Here is a 25070-nt window from a genome sequence, read left to right as displayed (position 1 = left end):
TTTAATTTATTTATTTATTTTTGGCTGTGTTGGGTCTTCATGGCTGTGTGCAGGCTTTCTCTAGTTGTGGCAAGTGGGGGCTACTCTTTGTTGCAGTGTGTGGGCTTCTCACTGCAGTGGCTTCTCTCTGTTGCAGACCACGGGCCCCAGAGCGCACGGGCTTAAGTAGTTGTGGCACGCAGGCTCAGTAGTTGTGGCCCATGGGCTCTAGAGCACAGGCTCAGCAGTTGTGGCGCATGGGCTTAGTTGCTCCGCGGCATGTGGGATCTTCCCGGATCAGGGCTCGAACTCGTGTCCCCTGCATTGGCAGGCGGATTCTTGACCACTGTGCCACCAGGGAAGTCCGGCTTTAAAGGTTTTGACAGAGAGACCAGTCAAAGGACTTAAGTGACTTAACAGATATGAATACACTGTGAAAGGTCAGGAGTATAGTAGTATTACAATTGTGATGGTCATTATTAAGGATTTACAAATGATGTATTAGGTCAGGGTATAGGGTAATAGTTGAACTAAGTCACATAAGATGCTATAGTGTTATTCTGCCATTTCCCCGTGGTTGGAATGAGAAAACAATACGATCTAAGAGACAATTATGAATACTGAAAAGCTTCTTCCTCCACACGAACTAGCTTGTTCCCTTTTATTAAATCAAAAGAACTATAGGGCTTCCCTGGTGGCGCAGTGGTTGAGAGTACGCCTGCTGATGCAGGGGACACGGGTTCGTGCCCCGGCCTGGGAGGATCCCACATGCCGCGGAGAGGCTAGGCCCATGAGCCATGGCCGCTGAGCCTGCACGTCCGGAGCCTGTGCTCCGCAACGGGAGAGGCCACAACAGTGAGAGGCCCGCGTACTGCAAAAAAAAAAAAAAAAAAGAACTATAAAATCTATTTTCATAATAATAATTTTCATAATAATAAAATAGATTATTTTTACTCTCAAATATCAGGATACTGAGATCTATATTCAGTGTTCAATTACAACAATCATCTCATCCCAAATTTTTAAGATTCCCTAAATAGGTTTTTATCTCATTCATAGTAAGTGTACCATAAATATTTGATAACTTAAATTTTATCTTTAATTTCAATGTTAAGATTTGAGGCAGCCCACACTCCCACCCCTCCTTCCAGAATAGAATGTTTCAACTGCACATTTTACAAAACTTAACTCTCTCAATTACTGAGGCTACAGTGAGTTTTCTCTCTCTCTCTCTCTCTCTCTCTCTTTTTTTTAAGATTGCAGAAGCCATTCTTTACTCCTTTTCTATCTCTAAAAATTGCTGGCTAAACTTGTTCTTGTTTATTACTAAAGTAAGCCAACAATAAGGTAGTCAGCAAAGAAAAACAAACTAAATAGTTTATTTGATGACTAAAATTGGATATAAAGTTTGAGGAGAATAAACAAAAACCACAGTATCACTCATGTCTCTCTTAGGCATACAGCTCATTGCATTAAAAGAAATGATCAGAAGTGTATTTAGTTGTTGTAATAGGCTTTTAAAAACATTCCCATCATTTACAGAAAATGGAAATAAATACAAAAGTACTTAATTATTTAAATTGTTATTTTAAAATTATTTCCACACCACAACATTTTTAAATGCCTACTTTTATCACCAAGTATAAACTTTTGAAAGACGGGTATGGATATGGAAAACACTTTATAAAAAAATGAGATGTGACCTACTTTCCCATTTACTATGTACAATTTTCAGAAAGCATTTTGCAACGGCTGTCCACAAAATTTTACAGCAGCTTCATTTTCCACTGCTTACTCTGGCTCCTGCTTGGAAGTTTATGCTTGCTGGATGCTCTCATCTGGTCTAGAGATTATAGCACATGGTAATATTGAATAAATGCAGAGACAAACAGTACTAAACAATGGCAAATGCTCAGTGAAACACCAACAATACAGATTGCTCTGTACAGACTGCCTTGGCTGTATGAACAACATATACATTTAGAAACCCAGCTAGTAATTTAGAAATTAGTACACACACTGTTTGTTTCCTGACATTGAAGAGCTCAAATTTGCAAGCTTACATTACATTACAATGGGTTTTGGCACATCACTTTTTAAAAAGAGAGACTAGTTGTAAATTGTAGAAGTGTACAAATGATGTTTTTTAAAAATTATACAGAAAACAACCTTATCTGCAAAGTCCAAGGAGATAAGGAATTTAAATAAATATAATCATGTCAAATCTATAAATGTCTTTCTATTTCTCATCCACATTCCATTTTTTAAAATCCTCTATTTACCAGTTACTTTTTTATACTATATTTTTCTTAAGGATTTTGCTGAAGCTTTCCTCTTACCAGAGTTTCTACAACAAAAAAGCAACTATCACTTACACACTAGTTATTATGGTATTTAATTATAGCTAGACTTTAAAGAGCATGTTTTCAAAGCATTCTGCTGTCATTAAGTAGTCACTGATGCCAATTTTGAGGAAAGCAAGAATGGATATTTCCCAGGCTTAACCCAAACTTTTTCACATTCTCTGAAATTTCCTAGCAATTAAAATCTAATGGGTCACTAATTACAGTCTTAAGACCAACATTTAAACCACAGCAAATTATAAACACTATAAACTATAATAACTACAATTACAAGCCACTATTCAGCTAAAAATAGTAGTTTTCTAGTGACAAATGTATAAATTCATTTAGAGTAACCGTCTAAATTTTTTTTACTTTCATTTTCTCCTTTAAGAAGTTGAAAAACAACTCAATAACTTCTGTGAATTAGACACTAAGATTTGGAGGGAGGAAAAATGCATCATATTCTCAACAAGTACAGAACAGCACTCTATTACTACAACTAAGCAAATGTTGACAATTTTATGGTATCAAATCTCAAATCATCTTGATAACTTCTCTCCCTTAGCAATCCTCTTTCCTCCTTTCTAAATTTAGGTAATGTCGTTCTATGTGAATAAAAACAACAACAAAAAGAATCAAAACCAAAACAATAGCAAAAAAAAGAGTTCAAGGTACAAATGATGTGTAAATGGCAAGTCCTTGGGGGCAGAGGAGATCCACATGCCAGGCACCTCCTCCTGTGAGTATGGCAATTAGAAATGCCATTGGACTGCTACTGAGCCTTGAGCTACATAGAGGGAACACAGCAGAGATAGCAGATATAAATATATATATATATATATATTTTTTTTTTTTTTTTCTTTTTGCGGTATGCGGGCCTCTCACTGTTGTGGCCTCTCCCGTTGCGGAGCACAGGCTCCGGATGCGCAGGCCCAGCGGCCATGGCTCATGGGCCCAGCCGCTCCGCGGCATATGGGATCCTCCCAGACCGGGGCACGAACCTGTATCCCCTGCATCGGCAGGCGGACTCTTAACCACTGCGCCACCAGGGAGGCCCATAAATATATTTTTAAAGCAACTGAATTAAAACTATTGGTGTCCTTTAAATAGCTGACACATCTATGAAACATCTAAGACTAAGTTACTTTGCATTTCCCGTAAGAGTAGTGAAACTTAAAAATCTAATTCTGATTATGTATTGTCAACAATGCACCTTCAGCATAACACCTGGAAATGCTATCCGGAGCCATCCAGACTCACCAGTTTGGCACTGTTGCAAACAATGGCTTTAGAGCTTACAGCATCCCAGCAACACTTCATGTAAGGCTATCATTTATTTCAAAAGGCATTTCCAACAGAACTTTTTCCGATTACTCTGAGATGTCTGATAAGCACTTCCAGTAACATTATCTGCCAGTCTTGGAGAACTTACTTTTGACTGTAAGAACTGCTGTACAGTGCCCAGATGCTTAAAATTGGTGAACTGTTTAAGGTTCCTTCCAGTTTTACCCACAGAGGGTTAGAAAAAGGATTTTTCTTATAATTACCATTTTACAGAGGTTAGAAAGAAAGAAAGAAAGGAAGGGAGGGAGGGAAGGAGGGAGGAATGGGAGTGGATAGAGAGAAAGGGAAGGGGTAGGGAAAAGAGGCAGGAAGGAGGAAAGGAGGCATAGGAAGGAAAGAAGACAGTGGGGAAAAGGTTAAATATAATATCTGACTTAAATTGCTAGCTGATTTCCAATCTCACTTTTAGTGTGCCCTCATTGTATTTCCAAATGTATACATCACGTTTGACCATGCCTATTTAATTACAAATCTACATATTAACTATAAACTATGAAAGTTATAAACCAAGCTAAATCTTTTCTTAGGCAAAATCTTTAGCAGACAGACTCCAAATTAACATGAAGCATATTTCTTTCTCTAATTAAAGAGTGATAGTTTAAAAGCTTATATCCTGCAAAGGAGAAAAGAGGAGGGATATAATCCATTCAACTGCAGACAATTACAGCACTATTTTGTTTTCCTCAATGTTTTGCTCTTCATGTAAGAAAACCTCAATTCAGGCAATACATGGAACTTATTTTAAATCCATAAATATTTATTAAGTCTCTATAAAGTGCCAGGCAATGTGCTAATTTGGGGAAATAAATAGGTTATATTTACGAAGGATGAAATAATGACTTACATATTTACAGTGACTTGAGCGCTACTATTAATTAATAAAGTCAATTTTTCATATTTGCATTAACTTTTCCTAAGGAATTCAGTCTTTACCAGCACTGTCTGCTTAGGGAAGAGGTGATTCTTCAGAGGCAATGACAAGAAGGTAGAACAATAAATAAAGCTTAAAGAAAGGGTGATTTAGAAGCCATGAAATAGACTGTTTTCTCATTTGTGTAAGGCCTCAATATCCCTCTGACATTTTGCAGAAGACTTCTCAGAATACTGAGGATTTTGGCATCTGTTTTACATACCAAATGGCCCCTATAGCAACTGTGAATTGGAATTTTCACACTCCAATTTCATTCCAGTTGGTCATTTCCAGTATTTTTACTTCTTTTAATTCATCTCAGCCATTCTGAATCAATCCACATTCCCTATAACAGAAAGGGATGGAAAATAGTCAAAGATGGAGATGAGGCCCAGAAGCCTCCAGGGATTCCAGGAGCTCACAGGCAATAATTCGAAAATTTCCAACATTAATGGATAGGCACAGAGGTCTTGTTAATCTTAAGAAACACTAATCTCACCTTGTTAATTAAATGATCAATTCTTATAGTCACTGCAGAGCCTACAAGCAACACACTCACATCACTACAACCCAAATACTGTTGCAGGTGGCCTAAGAGCCTAGAATTCACAGTTAATTCAATTCCTGTGAGAACACTCAGAGGATATACATCAAACCACTCAAATGAATCTCTAGCCTCTATTCACTTTATGAAAGAGAGGTTTCTTAAACACTACGCAGTACAGTACCAACTGTACTTATTTTTTATTTTTGTTTGTTTTTTCTTTTTTTTTTGTACTTATTTTTTTTTTTTTTTAAAAAAGGTAAGTAGGGGCCTCCCTGATGGCGCAGTGGTTGAGAGTCCGCCTGCCGATGCAGGGGATACGGGTTCGTGCCCCGGTCTGGGAGGATCCCATATGCCGTGGAGCGGCTGGGCCCGTGAGCCATGGCCGCTGGGCCTGCGCATCCGGAGCCTGTGCTCCGCAACGGGAGAGGCCACAACAGTGAGAGGCCCACATAACGCAAAAAGGAAAAAAAAAAAAAAAAAAAAAAAAAAGGTAAGTAACATTAAAATGAGAATATCATTTACCTAGGGAATACCAAAAGTAAGAAAGTCACCCTAAGAAATATAACTACTTGGGAATACAACTTGTAAAGAGCCTCACTACAAAATAACCACAACATTTTAACAGCTTGGGTTCTCTTTAAGAACTAGAATTTATTTGGATTTACCAATCAACACGAGAAAAATGTGCAAAGGATACCAAACACTGAATTCAGTAATATATGCAAACATAAAATTTGAGCACCTGCAACATTATCAAACAAATGGAGAAATGCATTTAGAGAAACACAGAGGCTTCTGCAAGGATCAGAAGAACACAAGAACCGTGCATGACGTCACAAACTTAGAACACTGAACTAATAATTTGAGATAAGGTTTTTTTGTTTGTTTTTTGGGTTTTTTTTGCAGTACACAAGCCTCTCACTGTTGTGGCCTCTCCCGTCGCAGAGCACAGGCTCTGGACGCGCAGGCCCAGCCGCTCCGCGGCATGTGGGATCTTCCCGGACCGGGGCACGAACCCGTGTCCCCTGCATCGGCAGGCGGACTCTCAACCACTGCGCCACCAGGGAAGCCCGAGATAAGGTTTTATAACTAAACTCTGTCACAATCCAGTGTGACTCTAGGAAATTGATTTAACCTGTTTTAGACTTGAGTTTCTTCATTTGTAAAACAGAAATAATATCTATACTACCAGAAATCATATCTATACTACATTACACTATCAGCCACAGCCAAATATCATTATTAGCTGTTAAAACTAGGAGTATGAAGAACATACTCCTAAAAACGTGGTCTACGCTACTAGATTCAAGACCTACTGTGAGAGCACTCAGATGGGTCAGGGAGGAGTTAGACTAACTCATATCGGCTCTTCCTGGAGCAAAGTCCAAGATAATCAGTGGCTAAACTACCAATTACATAGCAATAAAGGAGTGAAATCAAAGAATAACTATAGAACAAGGAAGATATGATACATGAAAATGCAATTCACTATGAAAATACCCTCAAACACACAGGCTCCAAAAACTGGCATCACAGATGTATTTGAGTACATTAAAAATTTTATGAGAACAAGAATGTATCTATCTTGCTTACTATCTTCTTATAAACAAACAGATCAATAGCCTTCCAACCAATTAGCAATGGCTAATTAGAAAATATACATTTTAAAAGATCCTATTCGAGTCAACTGTACCTCAATTTAAAAAATCCTATTCAAAACAGTACTAAAAACTTAAATTTAGGGATAAATCTAAAACTAATATGTAAGAATTATAAGAAGAAACTAGAAACACTTAAAATCAGTATCATAAAAAGAAGGCATTCTATGTTCCTGGACAGAAACATTCGATACAGTAAATATTTAAAATTTCCACAAATTAATCTATAAATTGATTGCATCCGCAATCAAACTTCACCTGGGATTATTTATTTTTTAATGAAACTTGATGAGTTGATTCTCAAGTTTATCAGGAAGGGTAAATGTGAGAGAATGACCAAATTCAAAAATAATATTAACAACTACAAATGGGAACATGTCCTACCAGGTGGCATAAAATATTATAAAGCTACAGTAATTAAAACAGCATGATACTGGTATAAAAATAGAGAAATGGAAAAATGAAATTCAACAGAGTCCAGAAATAGACCCAAGTGTAAATGGGAATTCAATAAGTGATAGAGTCATCATCTAAAAATCAATGGGGAAAAGATGAACTATTTAATAAATGATACTATGCAACCGGCTACCTATCTGAAAAAAAATTAGACTCTTGCATCATATCATATGCAAAACTAAATTCCAGGTAAATCAGAGTTCTAAAACAATACAATATAAGCAAAAAACAAAAACAAAAACAAAACAACCCTAGGATAGTACCAGGGGAAGATAATTTTGAGATAGAGAAAGACACTCCAAAACAAGAACCAAAACAGCTAAGATTTATGTTTGACCACGTGAACAATAAAAACTTATCACAGATATAACCAAATGACAAGCAACAGCTTGGGAGAAAATATTTTCACCATACAAAGGTGATAGGGTAACATACATTGTATACAAAGAGATCCTACTAACAAAGAAAAAAGCTCAATACAAAAATGGGCAAAGAAGAAACAATTCAGAGAAAAGAACAGATGCTCAACCTTACTGGTAATCATGAAAATGCAAATTAAAGCAATGTGATTTCATTTTTCACCCATCAGATTGGTTAAAATAAAGACTTATATCTGGCTATGGCAAGGGTGGGGGTGGGGAAGAACCAGCATCCTGACAGTTTGTGGGAGTGTAAATTGGTTCAGCCTTTTTAGAGGGCAGAGTCTAATAAAATTTAAGTTTGCATACCATTTGGCTCAGTAATTCCATTTCTAGGAGCTGTGCTACTGAAATAGTTGCACATGTGCACAAAGACATATGTAATGAATGTTTATGTCAGCATCATCTGTAAACAGAAAATCTAAATGTCCACAAATATATGAATAGTTAAATAGATTATTGTATATATTATGAATGGAGTTGAACTATCTGCATGTTCTGATATGGAAAGCTATCCAAGATACACTGTTAAGCAAAAAAATAACAATAGGCAACGTTTGTGTGCGTGCATTTTTATCTGTGTATAAATACATCAAAAGAGGACCAAAAAGCCACACACAAAAACGTTGGTACGTGATTACATAACTCGAGTAGGCTGGGACTTCCCTGGCGGTGCAGTGGTTAAGAATCCGCCTGCCAATGCAGGGGACATGGGTTCCATCCCTGGTCTGGGAAGATCCCACATGCGGCAGAGCAACTAAGCCCGTGCACCACTACAGAGCCTGTGCTGTAGAGCTCGTGATCCACAACTACTGAGCCCGTGTGCCACAACTCCTGAAACCCACGCGCCTAGAGCCCGTGCTCCACAACAAGAGAAGCCACTGTAATGAGAAGCCTGCGCACCGCAACGAAGAGTAGCCCCTGCTCACCGCAAATAGAGAAAGCCCGTGCGCAGCAATGAAGACCCAAAGCAACCAAAAAAAAAAAAAGAGTACTGTAAGGTTAAGGAGAACTTTCACTTTTTACTTTATGTGCTTTTGAATTGTTTGAATCTCAATGTACATGTATATAAACTTACTAAATTTTTAATTTAAAAAAAGCATATATTCTATCCACACATCTCTAAATGGCAAATATCACAAAGACTGGGTTTTTTAAAAATTTAATTTAACTAATTTATTTATTACTTTTTATACAGCATCACAAAGTAAGATTGTTGATTTAAATGTTTTATTAATATCAAATCCTAAGAGAACAGCAAAATGAACCTCACATTAGGAATAAAAATCCCTACATAAAAAACATTATCTAAGGGCTTCCCTGATGGTGCAGTGGTTAAGAAGCTGCCTGCCAATGCAGGGGACACGGGTTCAAGCCCTGGTCCAGGAAGATCCCACGTGCCACGGAGCAACTAAGCCCGTGTGCCACAACTACTGAGCCTGCGAGCCACAACTACTGAAGCCTGCGTGCCTAGAGCCCGTTCTCTGCAACAAGAGAAGCCACCGCAATGAGAAGCCTGCGCACTGCAACAAAGAGTAGCCCCCACTCACTGCAACTAGAGAAAGCCTGCGCACAGCAACGAAGACCCAACACAGCCATAAATATATAAATAAATAAATAAATAAATAAATAAATAAAAGAATATACTCCATCAATAATGTGTGTAATGGAATGGTGTAAAAAAAAAAACAAACATTATCCAAGTTCAAGAAAAAAGAAAAACGGTACCTGCACAATCACAAACTTATTTAAAATTTAAAACTAAACCACTGTAGAGAATAGCAGCAAAAATCAAGTCAAATGTTTAGGTAAAAATTTCTCTGGAAAGTGATCCATTCCTTAAACAAAGGAGAAACAAAAGTATAATATAGCAACACTGAAACACACTGCATGGGCATGAAGTCAAGAGTTATAGAAGGAGACAGAAAGCAGTCCAGTTTTATAGCCTAGAAACAGATGGAAATTTAGAGACATACTTAGTTGAGAGGATCCAAAAGGCACAGCAGCAAAAGTTTAAAAGGAAACATATTTCAGTGAAGCCTTACTCTAGACACTAGAGTTCAAAATTATAAGCAAGATGTTCTGGAAATGACACCTCCATGACAGACAATGTACCCACACTACTTCTAGTCTCCAGAATGACCCCTTGGAGCACTTTCAGAACTTTATTGTGCCAACTACTCTCAACTGACATTTTTTTTTAAAAAGAGAAAATTAATCTAGCTTAGACAACAAAGAATCATCTTCATTTTTTGTCCATCAACCTGTGCTAATAGGAGAAAGTGTGAGGAAAATCAATACTTGGCTTTAAAAAATTGTGTATGTTTCCAAAATTTTTTGGTGTAAAATTTACCTTCGTGATTACATTTTTCTCAATCTAAAATTAAAGTCAGTCTACGAATATACATTTTTGATGGTATAGCCATCATATCCTAGCCCAGCCTGGGATTCAATGTTGACCATAGACAACTGTACCCATTTATATAATGTAGAACAGGATATAAGGGATTACTGGTTCTTGATTAGAATCTAACTTCTTCACACAAAGGAAATGTCCTAAAAAGTGGTAAGCTTATGGGAAATTTTTATGGAAAGCTTTCTTTCCTGCCATGACTACACAACAGGAAGAATGCTGGAAACCATTTTGCAAAATGGACAACCTCTCCCACCTCTCTAGCCTGACTTATCTTGGAGCCAATTATGCCCTGGAATCAGTCAAGGAAGTAACAAGAATCTGTTGCTCCCACTCTTCCTTTCCATCTACCACTATCTCCTCTCTCTTCCACCCTCAACTCAGTCCCAGGGACAATACACTTACCAGTTATACCTCTTTTACAGTTCTGGCCGCACTTTATCAATCTTTTAATCTCTGCACCACAGGCAATAGAAAGCATACTGTATGTTCTAAAGTGCAAGATATCAGACCTCATCAAAATTTAAAGCTTCTGTGCTTCCAAGGACACTACCAAGAAAATGAAAAGACAACCCACAGGATGGGAGAAAATATTTACAAATCATGTATCTGGATAAGGAACTTGTACCAAAAATATATTTTTAAAACTTTACAACTTAGCAATAAAAAGATAAATAACCCAATTTTAAAAATTGCAAAAGACAATTTTTTAAATGCAATATTCTGGGGGAAAAAAAAAGGACAAAGGATTCAAACAGACATTTCTCCAAAGAAGATATACAGATGGCCAGTATGGGAAAGTTCCTCATTAGTCATCAGGGAAATGCAAATCAAAACCATAATGAGATGTCAGTGCACCCTTCAGGATGGTTATTTAAAAAAAAAAAAAAAAAAAGGACATGTGAGACATGAAAGATGCTCACAGCATTAGTCATTAAGGAAACGCAAATCAAAACCACGATGTGATACCACTGCACACCTAGTAGGGTGGTTATAATCAAACAAACAAATGATAAGTGTTGGTGAGGATAAAGAAACCACACATCACGGGTAGAAATGTAAAATGGTACAGCTGCTGTGGAAAACAGTTTGGCAGTCCCTCAACAAGTCAGAATTATTATATGATCCAGCAATTTCACTCCTAGCTCTATAGCCAAAAGACTCAAACAGATGCTTGTATGCCAGTGTTCATTGCAGCATTACTCACAATAGCGGAAAGGTGGAAGCAGCCCTTATCCAGCAACAGATGAATGGATAAACAAAATGTAATAAATACATACAATGAAACATTATTCAGCCATAAAAAGGAATGAAGTTCTGATACATGCTAACATGGATGAAACCTGAAAACATTATGCTAAGTGAAATAAGCCATTAAAAAAAAAGACAAATGTATGATTCCACTTACATGAAGTACCTAAAATAGGCAAATTCAGAGGCAAAAAGTAGATTAGAGGTTACTAGGAGCTGGGGGAAGGGAAGAATGGGAAATCATTGCCTAATAGAGTTTTTGTTTGGGGTGATGGAAAAGTTTTAGAAATCGTGGTGATGGTCGCACAACGTTGTAAATGCAATTAATTCCACTGAACTGTACACTTAAAGTGAAATGGTCAATTTCATGATATATTTTACCAAAATTTAAAAAATTAATAACATAATATACCAAAAATACTGAATTCTATGCTTTTTAAATTTTATTTCTTTTTAATAAATTTATTAATTTTTGGCTGTGTTGGATCTTCATTGTTGAGCGCAGGCTTTCTCTAGTGTGGCAAGTGGGGGCTACTCTTCATTGCAGTGCGTGGGCTTCTCACTGTGGTGGCTTCTTCTGTTGCAGAGCACGGGCTCTAGGCGCCCGGGCTTCAGTAGTTGTGGCACACGGGTTTCAGTAGTTGTGGCTCACGGGCTTCAGTAGTTGTGGCTCACGGGCTTCAGCAGTTGTGGCTCACGGGCTCTAGAGCTCAGGCTCAGTAGCTGTGGTGCACAGGCTTAGTTGCTCTGCAGCATGTAGGATCTTCCGAGATCAGGGCTCGAACCCGTGTCATCTGCATTGGCAGGCGGATTCCTAACCACTGTGCCACCAGGGAAGTCCCGAATTCTACACTTTAAATGGATGAGTTGTATGGTATATAAATTATATCTCCACGTATTTTTTAAAAAACACAGAATACAACTTCTGAAAAATCAGAAACAAAATTTCCAAAACAAGGAATCAATTAATTAAATAATGTATGTAATCTGCAGAGTACAATATCATATAGATTATGTGGTAAAAGTACATTTATTAACATGGTGATATGTTTGTGATATTATTATAAGTAAAAAGCAGGTTTCCAGAGTATGACCCTACTGAAAAAAAAAAAAATCTCCGGAAAAATATGTGCCAAAATATTGATTGATGGTCGTTTTCTCTGGATGGTAAGATTACTGGTAATTTTTACACTCTTCTTTTTACTCATCTGTATTTTCTAATTTTTCTGTAATGTACGTGTACTACTTGTATAATTAAAAAGTAACCAAAAGTGGGACTTCCGTGGTGGTGCAGTGGTTAAGACTCTGCACTCCCAATGCAGGGGGCCCAGGTTCAATCCCTGGTCAGGGAACTAGATCCCACATGCATGTCGCAACCAAGAGTTCATATGCCACAACTAAGGAGCCCATGAGCCGCAACTAAGACCCGCTGCAACCAAATAAATTAAATAAATAAATATTTTTTTTTAAAAAGTAAGTAAAAGTATGCATATTTTTAATAACAGGACAGTTAAGGTACTTATTCAGGCTTAACTTATGAAACTTATCCAATCATTAGGTCATTAGCTCCATCTGGCAACTAGTAACCTATTTTGAATATAAAGAGCATGTATACTATAAACTGTTCCTTAAATCCACTTGCCCTTTCTAGGATTTTTAAATCTAAGTAAACTCCAAACATTTTCTCTAAGTAGAAGGACCTTTCATATTTGATAAACTCTAAAATACCATCCTGGGTTTTTAAAAATCTGTAAACTGATTAGTGTGGGTAATCATTTCCTTATGCTGTAGTAAACAATGGGAATACAATGCTCCCCAAAACTACTTTAATCTAAATTACTCTTTGATCTCTTCACTGTAGATTTTTTCTAAAATAATGCTAACCTTTACACATTTACTGAGTGCCATGTACTGTGCTGAACACTGTAGAAGCATTATGCTGTTTCATCTTTATAACAACCTAGTGAAGTTGTCATTATTATCATCACTTTACAAATGAAGATAACAGAATCAGAAAAGTTAAGCAACATAGCCACAGGTGTTAGACTTGAGATGTGAACCAACAACTGACTTCAAAGTCCACAATGTTTCTACTACTATGCTATATTGTGAGAAAGTTGGCTCCAATATCCCATTTCTTAAATATTTTTAATTAAAAAAAATTCATACATACACAATTGTTCTACTTCAAAAAACTATTCCTTTTCCTACCTTTACACATTCTTTGTTATCACTCTGAAGTTCTATGTAAACATGAAATACAGTGAGAATTTATTAAATACAATTCCTTGGTGCTCCCATTCATACAACATAGAATGGCAAAGAAGATACACATATTCATAAGGATTGGATAACATGCCTCTTGAATGTGACTACACAGGATTACAATACTACCTAACAATGAAGTCTCAGTATACAGAACTGTTTTAGGGCTGGCAAGACCATCTATTTCCATACCTCTCATTTTACGAAAGGGGAAACTGAGATAAGCTGACTCGCTAGTTAGCAGAGAGGAAACTGGCACTTGAACCCAGGTCTCCTGACTCTCAGTGACGATTATTCCACAGTGGGCCTCTGAGGGAATTCCCAGGTGACAGACATGGAAATAGAGTCTTGCCATCAAGCTACTATGGCCTTCGCATGACAGAATCAGCTGGTGGAAATTAAAAAGGAGACTCCAAGTTCATGAACTTTATCATTTTGTTGTATCCTAGCATGGAGAGAAGATCAGGAACTTTACCCACACACAGAGCCAGGCATATCTGACCCACCATTCAGCCAGATTCTGACCATCCTTCGTTTGCTTCATTCTTGCCTTTCTCCACTTGTGACACCATTTCCATTTCCACTTGCCTCACCCAACAATCATTAAATAAGTAGCAAATAAAAATTTCCAATTTAAAAACCTAAATTAACCATCAAGTCAATTCCCAATTATATAATATCAATAAAACATCTTCTGGACTGTCTCTTTACTCCCAGTAGACACCAAGAGGACAGAAATTCATGTTATTATCTACCTAATTATACTTAAATTCTTATAGGTTAAATTAAACACATAGAACTTTTCAGTGGCAAACATCAATGACTAATACATCATGGAAATTCCAAACACAAAGTGAGCAAAGAAGCAGTCTTTTGTAGAGCCCCAAACCAAGCATATTCAATTGCTTGTTGGTATAGAATATTCCCTAATGATAAATGGAACCAACTTACCGGTCTTCTGGAGAAAACGGATGGAAACCAAGCATGGAACATGTGTTTTTTGGGGGACCCAGTTCCTCAAAGTGAAAGTTTCTAAGAATGGTACGTAATAACTGGGGCTTCTTCCTTTACCAAAGTGCCGTTTGGTTAGCTTTGTTCACCAGCAGCAGGAAACTGTCGGCAAACAGTATGTTCAGTCACACCTGTTCTCTATTAAGTTCTAAGTGCTCTTATCACATGTTCAGTCTATAAAAATGTCCTTAATTTAACTGAAATGTTAGAATAAATACATTTTCATATGGCAACTGGGCTAAAAGTACAAGCTTTAAGGTTAGCAGGAGTCAGTGTGATCAAGCTAACATGACACAAAGAGTAAGATGGTTATCCCGTCTCCACCTTTTCTCTCTTATCTAGTCTAAAAGTCCCACTACTAGAGTGGTTTCTCTGAAATGCTCTCAATTTCAATTCAGAAGGACAACCATTAAAATACTGTACTCCTATGTGACTTTCGGAGGTCTTTCGTGACTACAGTCCTCTCCTATTAGCATCTTAACTAGGATGTGGTGTTTAATCGATTACCATCACTAAAACTTTAATCCAAAGGATGTAAATCAAGTAGATTTCAATAGGGGTAAGCATAAGGGGAAGAACTGACATTGAAGAGGTATTCTGAGCTAGGGCAGACTTAGGTAGAGGCGTCTAATTTTGATGGGGGTGGAATATATACATTCATTCAGAGAAACCCCTCCCAGGACTTCCCTGGTAGTGCAGTGGTTAAGAATCCGCCTGCCAATGCAGGGGACGCGGGTTCAAGCCCTGGTCCGGGAAGATCCCACATGCCACGGAGCAACTAAGCCCGTGCGCCACAACTACTGAGTCTGCACTCTAGAGCCCGCGAACCACAACTACTGAAGCCCGTGCGCCTAGAGCCCGTGCTCTGCAACAAGAGAAACCACCGAAATGAGAAGCCCACACACCACAATGAAGAGCAGCTCCCGCTTGCTGCAACTGGAGAAAGCCTTCGTGCCGAAGACCCAACAGAGTCATAAATAAATAAATAAAACTTATTAAAAAAGAGAGAAACCCCTCCCAGCACAGCATACCCATGTAGTTGGATATATATATATATATAATCTCTAATGTTTGTATATTTATTAATATATAATTTTATTATTATTATTTTAATGTATGACTGAGCTGGCCAAAAATTAAAGAAGTAACTCAAATTCAGATAAATCAAGAAAGCACAGGGCTTCCCTGGTGGCGCAGTGGTTGAGAGTCCGCCTGCCGATGCAGGGGACACGGGTTCGTGCCCCGGTCCGGGAAGATCCCACATGCTGCGGAGTGGCTGGGCCCGTGAGCCATGGCCGCTGAGCCTGCGTGTCCAGAGCCTGTCCTCTGCAACGGGAGAGGCCACAGCAGTGAGAGCCCCGCGTACCGCAAAAAAAAAAAAAAAAAAAAAAAAAGAAAGAAAGAAAAAAAAAAAGAAAAGAAAGCACAAAGCCAGAGGAGCGAGAGAGTGCTGGAGCTATGGCTGCCCTGGGGACTTTCCCCATCCCCAAATCACAGGTGGCTAGAGCCCAGGATTTAATCAGCCACAGAGAAGGGAAAGGAGACAAAGACTGAGACCTAAATAGGATTGGAGGTCAGATCAACGAGCTCCACATAAAGTCAGGACCTCTGAAGGATGATACCCTACGTGCTTGAACTAAGAAAAAAGAACCTACCATGTAAAGAATACAGCAAAATTTCCTAACCACAAGCCCATACTGATTAAAGAACCTTCTGAAGGATATACTTCAAGAAAGAAAATGATCTCGGGCCTCCCTGGTGGCGCAAGTGGTTAAGAGTCCGCCTGCCGATGCAGGGGATACGGGTTCGTGCCCCGGTCTGGGAGGATCCCATATGCCGCGGAGCGGCTGGGCCCGTGAGCCATGGCCGCTGGGCCTGCGCATCCGGAGCCTGTGCTCCGCAACGGGAGAGGCCACAACAGTGAGAGGCCCACATACCGCAAAAAGAAAAAAAAAAAAAAAAAAAGAAAATGATCTCAGAAGGAAGATATGAGGTGCAAAAATAAATGGTTAGTAAAGAAAATGGTATGTATGTAAGTTATTCTAAACAAACATTTGTTATAAAACATTAACAGGTCATTTGTGGGGATTAAAAAAGAAGTCAATATAGAATTAAAATCCTAAAAAAAAGAATAGGATAGAAAATAAGAGTTAAGTGTCCTAAGGTATTTGTATTGTTTGGGGGAGAGTAAAAATATTAATATTAGACTTAAGTTTAATAATATGTGTGCTTAAAATTTCTAGGGTAACCACTAAAAACAGATTGTATAGCTTCCAAAGTACGAAGGAATAAATCAGGAAGGAAAAAAATCTTAAGCAAGTCAAAAGAAGGTCAAGCTAGGGGTGGCAGGAGGGCAGGCAAAACTAACACAGAAAAAGTACGATGATGATGATAATAATAAAAATAATAGTTAACATTTATATAGGAATTATCACATGCCAGGCACTGCTCTAAGTACTTGATATACATTAGCTCATTTAGTCCTCACAACACCCCTCTGAGGTAGATACTATATATTATTGTTCCCATTTTACAGATGAGGAAATTGAGGCATAGAGAGACTAAACCTTTGTTAAGATCTCACACATAGTAGGTGTTACGATAAGATTCAAACCCAGACAGTCTAACTCCGGAGTCTGAACTCTACATACTGCCTAGTAGACAATACACTGGTATGACACTTTGCCATTTGTTCATATCCTTGCAAATCAATTTTTCTTCAGTCTACTAAGAATGACCACCGAACTGTAGCTACTGACGCTGCTCAAGATATTTCTTTCATTGACTATTTACAGATAAGCACAGAATAGGCAAGGAGAGAGATGCTAACATATATGAAGTGCCAAACACACAGTAGGCACTGTGCCAGACATTTTATTACATGGATTCTCTTGGCTAATCCTCATAATCACCCTGTAAAGTAGATTAATATCCCAAATTTTCAGGGGAGAAAACCAAAGAGCCAAAAATTTAAATAACTCACTAAATGGCAGAAATCCAGGTATGACTGGCTTCAAAATCTACTTAACAAATGTTTATTGAGCATCAATTTATGCTAGACATTGTACTAGACACTGAAGATATGAGTAAATTTAGAAATCTAAGGTTCTCATCCTTATGGAGTTTATGGCGTAATGAGGGAGACAATCCAATAATCATGAAATTAAACGTGAACTACAAACAGATAAATGTTATAAAGGACAACAGAATTAAAAACTGAAAGGACAAAAGAATAACAAACTGACAGATGTTTTGAAGTGCTTTGAGATCACATAATAGAGAAATCTGACCTAGTCTAGAAATGTGAGGGCCAGTTTCACTGAGGAAATCATTTTTAGCTCATGGTTCCCAAACTGAATGCCAAAGTACCCTGGAGCACTGCAGCGAATTCACAAGAGTGCCCTGGGTTTACATTTTTAAGGGAAACAGAGCAACACTGGACATCTATTAGATATCATGTGAACTATCAGCTCAGGGTAGTTCACAATTTCAACTTTAGATCATGCACATTCTTTTCGAAGACATCTTTATGATGCTGACTTTTTGGTGGGCAGTTGCTGTGATAAAAATAAGTACCACGTGAAAATTAATGTGGAAAATAAAATGAGTATGGAAGCGTCTAACCTGATTCCAAGGTATGAGAAACTGGGCAGTGTCAACAGGCATTTACATCCAATTAGTAAGTGATTGTGGTTACATAAGAATGAAATAAAGTTGCTGCTTCTTCTTTTGATGTATATGTACTGTTTCTTTAAGCAGCTACTAAGTTGTTAGAAAATACTTATTAAGTATTGTTTGGATCCAATTACTCAATAAACACAACTTATTTTGGACTAAGGTGTTTGTGGAAAAAATTACTGAGACACTAAGGGGACCATGAACTGAGAATGTTTGGGAATCTCTGTATTAAGCTAAGATCTGAAGGATAAGTAGGCACCTCAAACACCATGCAGTAGAATGAACAGGAGCAAAAGACAGGGTCCCCATCCTTGAAGACATTACAATCTAGTTAGGGTGGCAAATCTAAAAGATAAACAGTTTTTGTTTTGTTTTTGTTTTTTTGGCCACGTTGCACGGCTTGAGGGATCACAGTTCCCTGACCAGGGACTGAACCCAGGCCATGGCAGTGAAAGCCCAGAATCCTAACCACTAGGCCATCAGGGAACTCCTGATAAACAATTTTAAAACAATTTAATGTTAAACTTTAATATTTTCAAAAATCTTTCATATCTTTTCTCATGAAATTCTATTAAGTATGTGTCTTATCTCTACTCTAAATTGAGAACCTCTAAAAGGCAGTATCCCCCAACACAGAGCAAATAGTTTGCATTTAGGAAGTGTTTTCTGGGTCAATCTCACTTGTGTCCATTTACTCTCCTTAGCCTTTTCTCAGAATTGAAAGCTCCAACTACCCTATGCAAGGGTAACTCTGCTTTAAGTGTTCTCCACTCCCCCATATCTCCTGGCTGCTTCTTTCCTACTGTCCTTCTAAATTCAGCTCATACATATCACTGCCCCCCAGGAAGCCTTCCCTGACCCACTGAGCTGTAACTTAAACTTATCTAAATGGTCTGTGTGTTTATTTCTGTCATAGGACTTACCACTCTGTCCTGTCATAGTCACTGTTTAACTTCCATATCTCACAGCTCACTGTAAACTTTTTTTTTTTGCGGTACGCGGGACTCTCACTGTTGTGGCCTCTTCTGTTGTGGAGCACAGGCTCCGGATGCGCAGGCCCAGCGGCCATGGCTCACGGGCCCAGCCGCTCCGTGGCATGTGGGATCCTCCCGGACTGGGGCACGAACCCGTGTCCCCTGCATCGGCAGGCGGACTCCCAACCACCGCGCCACCAGGGAAGCCCCCCACTGTAAACTTTTGACAGTAGGGTGTCTTATTCACCTTAGCAACTATCACAGTGCCTAGCTCTCAAAGAATGTTTTCTGAATAAACGACAAGGGAAAATTTTTTTTAAAGTCTAATTATGCCTTTCACTTTAATGGACTTCTTGGAAAAAATGAGTAATTTACTCAGAAAAACTTTGAAGAGGAGATTAACAAATTTGAAAAAAGTAAAATGATTGATAATCATCCAGTGCTAGTAAAAAAAAAAAACAAACAACTGCTGATAGAAATGTAAGTATAATGTTTTTGAAAAGTAATCAAACAATTATCAATTAAAATTAAAAATGCACTTATCTTCTGACTTAGCAATCCTACTTTTAGGAATTTTGCTTGCAAAAATAAAAGCATCCATATGCAATATTATATTTACAAGGAAATTTATTGAAGTACTGTTTGCAATAGCAGAATAATTTCCTGAAAACTACCCTGAATGTCCATCAATGGGGGGAATGGTACAACTATGCTATGGTAACATCCATATTATGGACTATTCTGCAGCTACTAATAAAAATGAGTTAAGTCTATGTGTAGAGGCCTGAGAGGATAGCCATGATACATTCAGTAAAAAAAAAAAAAAAAACACAGAATAATCCCATTTAGAGGTAAAAAAGGTAACTATATGCACTTTTATTTGTAAAAATATTGAGAAAGAGTTAATATCGGACAGTTAATACCGGTGACCTCAGGGTTAGAGGTCACCAACAAATATGTATTACTACTGTGACTTAAAATGGAAAGAAAAAAATGAAGTTTTCAAAAGAATAGTAAATAATCTGAACATATTCTCCCCTCCTCCAAGTTCTTAACAACAACAACAAAAATCCCACATTACCATTACCTTAATGAAAGGGTGGTGCTTCAGGAGAGTCGAGGATTCTGTGGACTCTCTTTTACAGATAATTTAAACTTTAATAAAAACTTAAAAAAAAACAAAAAAAACCAAAAAAGCTATCTCTTACTCCAGCCCATCCCACCAAAAGGAGAAAGGCCTGCTCTGAAGCAAGCTTAATGTCCAGTGGATCTTCCTATCTCGTTTCTTTAATGAGTGGTAGTCTGCTTTAGGGATTTGTAATCAGGAGCTTAAAAATGTTAGAATGCTCATCAGATTTTTACAACTATACCAGTTATTCACTGAGAGTAAACTGAAGTGTTACATGAGAAATCAGAGTAAGACAGAGGTTTCATTCAAATACTTCTGGTCCTGAAACTGGGAGTACTAACTGCTCCTTGGGCGCCCCCTGGAGACCGAATTTAAAATTTTTTTACATCTACAGGACAAACTGGTGTGCTATATATTCATTCAAAGAATACTTACTAAGCACCTATATGTCAGACACAATGTTCAACACTAGAGACAAAAAGATAAAATCAAATTTCTGATTTCTACATACTTAAAGTCAGTATCACCCAAAACTTTCTAAGCATAGCAGGTAGGATACAATGTATAAGTTACCCATACAGGTCATGGAGGAAGTTAAAACACAAGATGATAAAAATGCTTCTGGGGTGCTACAGAAGCAATTTGGCATGGATATAAACTTTAGCATAATTGTTTATTTAAGCAGAATGTTCACCATCTTTAAAAGAGAGTAGGTTTAAATATCCCAGCTAACACATGCAAAACTGTGGTTGTTATTTTCAGACAAGTTTAGGTTATGGCACCATAATTTTTCTAGGGCCAAAACAATACAAATAAAGCTTAATTTAAAAAATTCAAAAATGACACGGTATCTTCCATCATTTTTTAGTCACAAGTTATTCCACAAAAATAACTCCACTCTGAGCACTTGACTCCTGATTGCACTGCTTTAGAAAATGGCTAATTTCCAAAAACAAATTTGAGTATGAGAAGAGACTTAAAAATTAGTTAGAAACTAAAACAAAACTGAAAAAGATCAGTTCAACTAAATGGGCAAAATTCAATCTCAAAGCCTCCCTAAAACCTTTCCTTTCCAGTTCACAACACTTTCAGAAGATGCTGCATCAGATTTGCCTTTTCTTCCTCAAGGTCTGGGAGAGCAAGTAGCACAGGTAGAATTCACAGCTAGAAAAACAAACAAACAAAAAAAACAAGCAACAGCTTCCCTGTGGTGACACCCTCAACCATAACTGCAATGTCCCAGGATATTAGAGGGCCAGATATTCTCAGGTTCTGTAGCAAGGGTCCAAAGATGTACTTCTGGTGGCCTGAGTTGGAAATTAATGTAATCTTCCCAAAGAAACAATTCTGTTTCAGCCACATTTCAGGTACCCAGTTAGCTAAATTAGTAATGGCATGAAAGTTGGGGAATTTAACCTTGATTTATATAACTTTTCCCCTACAGAAAAAAAATTAGCTCCAAAAATTACAATCGTTTGGGATTCAGCTTACATTTGCCTGTATAATAAAACATTGAGTCAAAATGCAAGAGACTCACAAAAGAAACAAAACAAAACAAAAAATCCTCTGACTTAACTGACCACGGACATTCCATTGTTTAATCCACTAGAAGACAGCAACTGCTGGATTATAAACTATTTGGAATTGTAAGAAAACAGTTGAATTTAAGCTCATATAAGTGTTGAAATCTTAAAGAATAAGATAATACATTTTAGAACATATCTCATCATGGAAATCTTATAATTCTTAATTAACAGGTTTAAAATATTATCCACCATTATCAAACAGAGTAAAGAATAAATACTAGTTACAGAATGTGGAGATTATTTTTAACCCAGTGGAGTAATATGGGTATTATCAGTTTGGGTGTGAACACTTAAAAGTCACATTATGATTCAAAAGCAAAATATTTAAATACATTCCAATACATCAGTCATAAACCTTTTTTTTTTTTTTTGCGGTACGCGGGCCTCTCACCGTTGTGGCCTCTCCCGTTGTGGAGCACAGGCTCTGGACGCGCAGGCCCAGTAGCCACGGCTCACGGGCCCAGCCGCTCTGCGGCATGTGGGATCCTCCCGGACCGGGGCATGAACCTGTGTCCCCTGCATCAGCAGGCGGACCCCCAACCACTGTGCCACCAGGGAAGCCCCATAAACCAATTTTTAAAAAGTAAAACTACAGTGCACTTCAAAGTAAAAACAACCAATCTCATAAATTAAGAACAGGAACTCTAAAACAGAGGAAAACATTATTTGCATCTATACATGCCAGATATTTTACCTCATTTCATATTCATAAATACCATACCAGACAGGTATTATTTCTTCCTTCTTACAGAGGAACCCAAGGTAAAACAACTTCTCTGGGACTAAAGAGATAGTAAATGGAACAGTTAGGGTTTGGACCCATATCTGTTTGACTCTAGTAAAGTCTTTTCCCCCTCAGAATGGGAGAAAATATTAGTGACCGACAACAGATTCATCTCTAAAATATACAAACAGCTCCTGCAGCTCAATATTAAAAAAACAAACAACCCAATCAAAAAATGGGCGGATGATCTAAATAGACATTTCTCCAAAGAAGACATACAGATGGCTAAAAAGCATCATTACATCATTGCTAATTATTAGAAAAATGCAAAATAAAACTACAGTGAGGTATCACCTCACACACATCAGAATGGCCATCATCAAAAAATCCACAAACAATAAAGGCTGGAGAGGGTATGGAGAAAAGGGAACCCTCCCACACTGTTGGCGGGAATGTAAATTGGTACAGCAACTATGGAGAACAGTATGGAGGTTCCTTAAAAAACTAAAAACAGAGCTACCATGTGATGTAGCAATCCCACTCCTGGGCATGTATCTAGAGATAACCATGATTCAAAAAGATACATGCACCCCAATGTTCATTGCAGTGCTATTTACAATAGCCAGGACATGGGAGCAACCTAAATGTCCTTGACAGAGGAATGGATAAAGATGTGGTTTGTATATACAATGGAATATTACTCAGTCATAACAAAGAACAAAATAATGCCATTTGTAGCAACATGGATGGACCTAGAGATTGTCATAATGAGTAAAGTAGGTCAGACAGAGAAAAACAAGTATCATATATCTCTTACATGTGGAATCTATAAAATGGTACAAATGGACTTATCTGCAAAACAGAAATAGAGTCACAGATGTAGAAAACAAGCTTATGGTTACCAGGGGGTAAGGGAGGGGGAGGGATAAATTGGGATATTGGGATTAACATTTACACACTACTGTGTATAGAACAGATAACTAATAGGGACCTGCTGTATAGTACAGAGAACTTTACTCAATACTCTGTGATGGCCTATGTGGGAAAAGAATCTAAAATAGAGTGGATATATGTGTATGTATAACTTATTCACTTTGCTGTACACCTGAAACTGACACAACATTGTAAATCAACTATACTTCAATAAAAATAAAAACAAAAAACAAACAAAAATAAAGTATTTTCTCCTTCCCCTACTATGCTATTTACATGTAAGAGTTATTTCATATATACAACAAAAACCTGAAACCATCCAATTGTCATGTCTTTTAAAAAGTGAAAAGAACGAACAAAAATAAGGAGAAAAATATTTATGTATCTTTTTGTATAAGCTCCACTTATAGTCTCACAAATGATCAACAATTATAAATACAGCTGTAAAACACATAATGAAGATGTTACCATCCGACTTTTTCTGGATGCTCTTTAGAGAATAAAATATAGGACAGGAGTGGGTTGTATGAGCCTGGGAGAGGAGTAAAATCCCAAAGCTAATAAAAGCCATATCCTGGAAAAAAGGAGGAAACTATTTTAGAAGTTCTGGGTCAAAACTTTTGCTGGTCACCGAGTTTCACAAGGATTCTTTGGTGTTTTACAGCACTACTGGTCTCCTCTTCTGTTTCTAGATATCTTCTGTTTTCCTTCTCTCCCAAACACTCCCCAGATTCTCCAATAAGCCTTTCACCCACACTGCAGCTAACCACGTATCTGTTCGAAAATTGTTAACGGAATTGAACCATTAACCTTACCACGCTTTGGGGGAAAAAAAAAGTAACACCATTTTAGACTTGGGAGGCATTTCATACTGAGTTTAAATCTGTGTGCAGAGCCTCTACTGTTCTAGTGGGGGCAACCGAGACTCGGAGAGAGGAAGTGACTTGGCCATGGACTAAGTGTAAGTTGGCAGCCGGGTCAGAGGTTGAAGTTTGATCTCATACTCCACGGCTTTTTCCAACCACACAAACCCGGGCTGAGCCTCAGGGCTGGTACGGACTTGGACTGGTTCAGAACACCTAAAGTAACGTCCTGTCGCCCGGGGCTCCTTTCTAGGATAAAGACTAGTAGACGGTTCAGAGTTTAGAGGGCCTGCAGGAATGGGCGTGGTGGAAAAAACGGTCTCCCCTTCAGGCAGCGGTGGGCGCACCCAGCCTCTAACCCGAATCGACGCTACTGCCACCTCCGACCGCCCCACAACCAGCGACACACTGACCTCTGCGCGCTGGGGTCCCCGGAAGCGGACCCTCCCGGGATCCCTCTCCCAGCCCACTCTCGAGACGAACTTGGTCCCCAAAATGTAAGGAAAGAGGGGCACAGGAACAAAGCAATCCCAAGCGGCCCCCCTCCTTTATGGGTCCCCCCGAGGCGGGCGGACGTGGACTACC

At 38.2% G+C, this 25070-nt stretch overlaps 1 protein-coding gene and 1 long non-coding RNA gene across 3 annotated transcripts in view; both read right to left on the bottom strand.

The window, feature by feature from the left end:
• CMPK1 (cytidine/uridine monophosphate kinase 1) overlaps positions 1 to 25070 on the bottom strand; it is a 35189-nt gene that overhangs the window by 9613 nt on the left and 506 nt on the right. The window lies entirely within an intron of this gene.
• LOC132483902 (uncharacterized) lies at positions 1693 to 25019 on the bottom strand. 2 transcript variants are annotated; one of them, XR_009531129.1, is made up of 3 exons: positions 24899 to 25019; positions 4802 to 4924; positions 1693 to 1822 (listed from the first exon to the last, which is right to left on the bottom strand). It is a non-coding gene; the product is annotated as an uncharacterized LOC132483902 (long non-coding RNA). The 2 variants fall into 2 exon arrangements; XR_009531130.1 differs by lacking the exon at positions 24899 to 25019 and adding an exon at positions 10477 to 10605.

Source organism: Mesoplodon densirostris, chromosome 2, assembly GCF_025265405.1.
Source record: "Mesoplodon densirostris isolate mMesDen1 chromosome 2, mMesDen1 primary haplotype, whole genome shotgun sequence".
Classification (NCBI taxonomy): Eukaryota; Metazoa; Chordata; class Mammalia; order Artiodactyla; family Ziphiidae; genus Mesoplodon; species Mesoplodon densirostris.
Note: the sequence above shows the minus strand (reverse complement) of the source record. Positions and strands in the feature narration are given on the sequence as shown.